Source organism: Myotis davidii, unplaced genomic scaffold (genome assembly GCF_000327345.1).
Source record: "Myotis davidii unplaced genomic scaffold, ASM32734v1 scaffold84, whole genome shotgun sequence".
Taxonomy (NCBI): Eukaryota; Metazoa; Chordata; class Mammalia; order Chiroptera; family Vespertilionidae; genus Myotis; species Myotis davidii.
This window is the reverse complement of record NW_006295735.1, coordinates 872,623-879,570: the sequence shown is the minus strand read 5'-3', so window position 1 is coordinate 879,570 and position 6,948 is coordinate 872,623. Positions and strand designations below refer to the sequence as shown.

The window sequence follows — 6,948 nt, the reverse complement described above, 5'->3', positions numbered from 1 at the left end:
AAAGAAGTCTCAAGGAAAATTAGAAAATATTTTAAACTGAAGGAAAATAAAAATATAATATTTAAAAATTTGTGGAACATGGCTAGAATGATGTTTATAGCACAAAATACTCAGAAAAGAAGGTCTCAAGTCAATAATCTGAGCTTCTACCTCAAGACACTAGAAAAATAATACAGTCTTCTGTATCCATGGGTTCTGCATCTGAAAACTCAACCAACTGCAGATAGAAAATATCCAGAAAAAAAGTTACATTGCTGATGTAGTAAGGCCTACGATGGTTGCATCTATATTAAACATGTACAGATTTTTCTTGTCATGCCCTCAACAACACAATATAACAAGTATTTACATAACATTTCCATTGTATTGGGTATTAATGTATAAGTGATTCAAAGTATACAGGATGATGTGCGTAGGTTATACGCAAATGCTACACCATTTATGTAAGGAACTTGAGCACCCATGGATATTGGTATCTACAATGGTCCTGGACCAATCCCCTATGGATACAGAGGGATGACAGTATATGCTTACAACAAAAAACATAGTTATAATATAGCACAAAAGTAACCCCAAAGCAAGCAAAGGAAAGGAAATAATAAAGATAAGAGGAGAAATCAATGACATTCAAAATAGAAAAATAATAGAGCAAATCACTGAAGCTGCTTCTTTGAAATGGTTGATAAAACTGATAGACCTATGGTAAGAACAAAGAAAGAAAAAAGACAAGAATCAGGAATGAAAGAGGGGATATCCCCACAGACCCCGCAGATATTAAAAATGATTGAGCTACTGATACACATAACAACTTGGATGATTCTCAAAGGCATTGTGCTGAGTGAAAGAAGCTAGTCTCAAAAGCTTACACACTTTTGATTCCATTTATATAAGAGTTTGCAAAACACAAAATATAGTGATTGGTAGTTGCCAGGGATAAGGAATGGGAGGCAGTGTGAGGAAGAGTTTTGGGGAAGTGGTGCAACTGTTCTATTCCTGGTTGTGACATAGTTATGTAAATCTATATCTGTTGTAAAATTTCTAGAACTATGCACAAAAATCACACACACAACACTGGGTCACTGTATGTTAATTTTTAAAATAAAATTTGAAAAATCACAATTTATGTGGTCATTTCCCTGTTGTCCTTTGAGTCTTGTTCATTTAAAATCTACAAGAAGTACAAATATATTTAGTGTTTGATGGGTTTGAGTTCTCACTTCTTCATGGAAATAGGCTGTCTCTGTGACAAGATAATGTGCGAAGTGTTAGTTAGTGGTGAATAATGTTCAGAGCAGCCTTGGGTGTGCTTTTGCCCAGCCTCTAACTTGAACAACCAGTAACAGGGCACCCCTCACTACATGGCCCGAAGCTCAACAAGGTGAAGTTTTCAGCTTCACCTGAAAAGCCTGAGAGATATTAAAAGATTTGAGAAATACAATGAATCTGGGTAGAAATCAATCCCTAGCTCCCCAGTATCTCTAAATTAGAGGGAAATCATCTAAGCTGGTAAGGGGAAAGAATATTCCAGAAGAATCTCAAGATTTCAGCCTTATTCTGTTTGCACCTGCTACAGACTGGATCCTAAAGGAGGAACTTAAACCCAGTGGAACCCCCATAATTTGGGGGGTCCCAGAGTTGGGGGGACCCTTGCCTTGCCCACCCCACTAAGCTCCCAGCGCAAAGGATGGTGGAGGACGGTGAGGGCAGAATGAGTCTCTTCAAAGCTTCAGAGGATGAAGGACATCACTGATAGGAGGTGGCACAGGAGCCTGTGTGGACCTGACCACCAGAGGCCACAGTCTTCACAGGGCCCTGTGAGGACAAAGCCAGGGACTGCAGCCCTGCAGGCCTGCGTGGACACAGCAGCAGCAGAGATGTGAGGACCACGCCCCCAGAGCCTTTCTAGATGGCCCCAGCTCACAGGCTGTCAGGCCAGGAGTCGGATGGCAGGATAGCCTGAAACCAACAAATCCCTGTGACAAGTGGCATGAGCCCCTGGGGCTTGGAATCCACTCAGGTTGCAGTCAGAGAGAATTAAACCCAGCAGGGAAATTTCAAACTAGAGAGTGGATGATTTACGTAAACCTAAACTGAGAAATTACAGGATTTAACTCTTTACCTGAAAGCAACCAGGTTACATTTTCTACTGTTGAGAAAAGTAGAAGATCAAGGTTAGAGATAAAGGCACTCAAAGAACAAGGAAATTATACTTTTGAAATTTTATAATTCATATCTGTAACAGACCTTTAAAAAAAAAACCTATTATAACTGAGCATAGGAAGGAATGGGGGTGCACATGTTTCTAAGCGGGCAATATGTTCCAGCCTCCAGGCGAGGCCCTCGGAGAGGTTAAGTAGACGAGGCCTCATAGCAGAGCCAGGGTTTGAAGGCATCTGACCCTCAGCTGTGCTCTTCCCCACTCAGTTCCACACCACCTCTCAGGACAGAAGAAACACAAGAGTCTCTCAGTTCACAGGGTGCACTGTCCCATTGCAGAACAGGTAGGGAACCTGAGAGGGACATAGTAATGCTGCACCAGAGTGGCCAAAACCAGCCCTGATGCTGGGCAGACTATTCTCAGTTGACACTAGAGAATAGTGTCAGACCATGAACTGACGTGCTCCAGTGAGTTTGTATGGTTATATTGTTTGTATCTTGAAATACAACAAGGAGTTTAAAGTGGGGAGTTCCCAGGAGGAAGGGGCTCCCCCAACCCCACTGTTTTCTCTTGGGGTTGGATTTGGCCTACCCAGGGACTTGCACTGTGCTAGTGGCCTTGTTAACCTCCTTTGGCAATAGTTCAAGTTCTGCTAGCACAGTGGTTTTCAACTGGTTTGCCATAAACATTTTGAAACATGCAACACCTGACTTTTTAGTCAGGGGCACTGACCTCTTCTCCTTTAAACTGTCAAATGAATAAATGACAACAGCCAACACAACAATAGCCGTTTGGTATGAATGAATCAAAATTATACTTTTTTTTGTCAGATAGGCAAAAAAAAAAATTTTTTTTGGTGTGCGGCAGAATTTTAGTAATTAGTTCTTGATGTCCATGATATGAAAAAGGTTGAAAATCTCTGAGCTCAGAGAAGGAATGCACCTGAGGTGGGTTCCTGGGAGTTCTGCCTTTTTCAGCAAAGAACCAGAGGTCAGTTTAGGCTGCTGCAGACCAGCTGCCAGGACAGGCCCAGTGGCTCTGCCTTTGCCTGCCTTCTAAGAAAGTCCACATTGATTTTAGGAGGATTGCACAGAGGAGAGAAGAAGGAGATAGAACCACCCACACTGCAGTCTGCAGCTGTCTAGAATCCTTTCTGCCGCTATCAATCTACATCTGGATCCTGGAGCAAGTTTCTGGGCTTCTGCCCAGGTACCGGTGGTGCTGGAATTGAGGAAGAGAGAGGAAGCTCTATGCCAGGAACAAAATCTGAGCCATCTAAAGTAGACCAGACAGAGCTGGGAGAAAGCCTGCAACTGTAGTAAGCAGGGGAGGAGAATGGCTAGAATTCCTCACACAATGAAGCAAAAGGGTTTGACATTATATAATCAGAAGCTACAGTGCTATAGCATAGTCCACAGTTACAGTATAGAAAATGACCTGCCAGAGAATAAGAATTACCTAGAGGGGTTGGGACTAAGAGGACTCATACACTGTCCATCATTAATATTAGCTAACATTTATGTGTGCTCATCATGTGCCAAGCATGTGGGGAGGAGCTGACTGCACCTTTCCTGTTTAATTCTCACCACAACCCCGTGCATGAGCAGAGAGAAGTCACACAAGTAGGTCAGAGCAGGATAGGGATCTGAGAGAAGCTCTCTCTACCATCCAAGCCATGTTCATCACTCGTGAGCTGGAAAATACACAGAATCCATGTTTTCATTTTCTCATCTGTAAAATGAGACTGATGAGGGAGAGCGGAGATAACATGGGTGAGTGTGCTTTGAGTCCTCTACCACTTTGTGATAATGACTGTTCAGGTGCCTGCTCTAGACCAGAAAATGTGCTCAGTACTAGGAACAGTAGAGAGCAGAACAGACATAGTCTGGGTGCTCATGGAGCTCTGGCTCTGAAGGAGGGATTGATCAAGTCAACACAAAAATAAATACAAAAAGCAGTATGGAGACGGTAACCTAGTCTGGGAGATCAGAAACTTGTGCTCTGAGATGAAAGAGGTCAGGGAACAATATTTCTAGCAGATTGGCCATATGAGGGGGAATGGGGGTTGGTTGCATGTAACAAATCACTGTGGAGGGGCCCTAGCAGGTTTTCCTCAGTGGATAGAGTATTGACCCATGAACTGAAGGGTCCTGGGTTTGATTCTGGTCAAGGTCATGTACTTCAGTTGCTGGTTGATCCCCAGCCCTGGTCAAGGTGTTTGCGGGAGGCAACCAACTGATGTGTGTCTCACATCAATGTTTCTCTCTAGATCTCTCCCTCTCCTTTCCACTCTCTTTAAAATTCTATGGAAAAAATATCTTCGGGTGAGGATTAACAACAACAAAAACAAACAAACAAAAAATCACTGTGGAGGGGAGGGGACATGCACACCCAAGGAGCTGGAGGAGGCCAGGGGAAGCCAATAGAAAGTAGGCCAGGGAGGTGGTTGACAGGCCAGACCTTGCAGGGCCCCTAAGCTTTGATGAAGATCCCAGTCTTTATCTAAGAGTGAAAAGAAGACTCTGTATGGAGGGTGATCTGCACAGAGTCATGTTTTGAAAGCAAATGGACAGGGAGACCAAATAGGAGATAAGATTACTGGGGCCATAGCTGAGAGCTCTTCCCCATCACTTGACTAATGGGTCACACAGTCTTATGCTCAAGTGAAGAATATACTGCCTCCAAAATGCAAAGCTGCCCCCCAAGGGTTATATCTCTTCCCTGGTGTTAGAAAGTGCAAGGTACCACACTTGTCTTTTACTTTGGGGGAAGTGTTCTGCCTTGCCTCAGACCACTGAACCCCTGAAAACTTGATCGATGTGCCGGGCCCCTGTAAAACCGAAGAGTCTATCACTTACCTCCTGAGCACCGGTGTCTTACCAATGCCTTCAGTAAACTTGCCAGCTTTTTACTCATCCAGTTGGATTAACACGATTTCATCAATGCGGTGGACCAGTGTGGGGCCTCTGTTCCTTCAGACTTGACTATGACAGACAGCAGAATCATTCACGTGACCCTGAGGCAAGGTTCAATGAGTATTGTCCATCCCATGTGGGATTAACTATCTTAGCCTCCATTTTGATTAAAGGGAAGAAGAATCCAGTTGCCAACTTAATAGCCACATAGAACGCACCAGAGCCAGTGTTCAGCTGCTCTAGTAAAGGTCACCCCATAAGAACACTGAGCCTGCTGTTTGGTCACATTTGTGGTGGAGCCGTGTCTTCCACCAGGACCCATCTGGTTTTCTCAGGGGCCAGACAGAGAATGGATGGGGATAGAATGAGGACCACCAGCTTTGTATCCTTTAAGTCGAGAGTGGCACTAACCTCTGCCATTCTTTCTAGGATACAATAGTGTTTGTCACTTACTATCTTACCTGGGGTAGAGTGGACAGTTCCTTGTGCTGCTACTTGACTTTCCTATTACAATTGTTGTTACTCCACAGGTGAAGGAACCAATGAGAGGTTTCTGCCACTTGCCAAGTACATCCATTCTGGTCACACCTTTATGAATTAAGGCAGTGGTTCTCAACCTTCCTAATGCCACAACCCTTTAATACAGTTCCTCATGTTGTGGTGACCCCCAACCATAAAATTATTTCCATTGCTACTTCATAACTATAAATTTGCTACTGTTATGAATCGTAATGTAAATATCTGATATGCAGGATGTATTTTCATTGTTACAAATTGAACATAATTAAAGCATAGTGATTAATCACAAAAACAATATGTAATTGTATATCTGTTTTCCGATAGTCTTAAGCGACCCCTGTGAAAGGGTCGTTTGACCTCCAAAGGGGTCACGACACACAGGTTGAGAACCACTGAATTAAGGGAATAATCACTGACGTCTATGGACTCTGTGGACCCACTTTGATTTGAACCTGGGAAAGGACTCCCTGTACTCTGACCCCTCTATGCTTCTGCTCTACAGGGGTGCATGATAGTGTTTAGTACCAGATATTGGGTGTCAGTGTCTGCTACTGCCCTGTCTCCCACATCCCTCAGAAGGCATGTTCATACTTTATTTTGATTAATGTTTGATTACCCTGATCTTTCATTGTCTCTTCAAAGCTTCAATGCTGCTCTACAACACAGGATCACTCTGAGGGGTAATTTATGTTCCAATCACTCCACAGAACTGTCCTGTCTAGAGGTAAAGAGCTTTAGTACTCCCACATCGGTTCATTCTTGGCCCTTGTGGGGTGGGGAGAGTCAGTCCCATGCCTCATAGCTTTTCTGAACCACTTCGAGAGTTTAAACCTAGATTTAAAACAGAATGAGGAAGACATAAAGGTTGGGAAGAAAACAGATGTGCCTTATCCTTTTCCCCTTAGAACTTTGCTCATGACAAAACAGAATTGGCAAGGCAAAAAGAAGGACATATGCTCAAAGTAGTGTTTTAAGCTAAATATCTAATAAACAGAAAAGCTGCTTTTCCTCTGCCTTACCAAAATCCCCTTCTGGGGTCCCTAACCCCAAATGAGAGGTCACTGCAGACATGCTCAGTAATGATGATTTTTTTATGCAGGTATAGTCATTGTTTAAAAATGTTTTATGTAGGTATAGTCAGTAAGCCTCAAAAAGTTTTTCTTATTGTTACTACTAGTAGCCCAGTGCAAGAAATTTGTGCACATTAAAAGGGAATTAATTAGCAGAAATATTTTAATATTGCTATTTGCCCTTTCTCTATAATAGAAGTGTGAGAGATGAGAGAAAATTAGTAAAATGTATATGAAAACAATATATAAATTTATTAATAAAGAGTAACAAAAGGATATAACAGCA

General features: G+C 42.7%; 1 protein-coding gene across 1 annotated transcript in view; it reads left to right on the top strand.

Annotated features, from left to right (window-relative positions):
- MTUS2 (microtubule associated tumor suppressor candidate 2) overlaps window positions 1-6,948 on the top strand; it is a 529,958-nt gene that overhangs the window by 445,343 nt on the left and 77,667 nt on the right.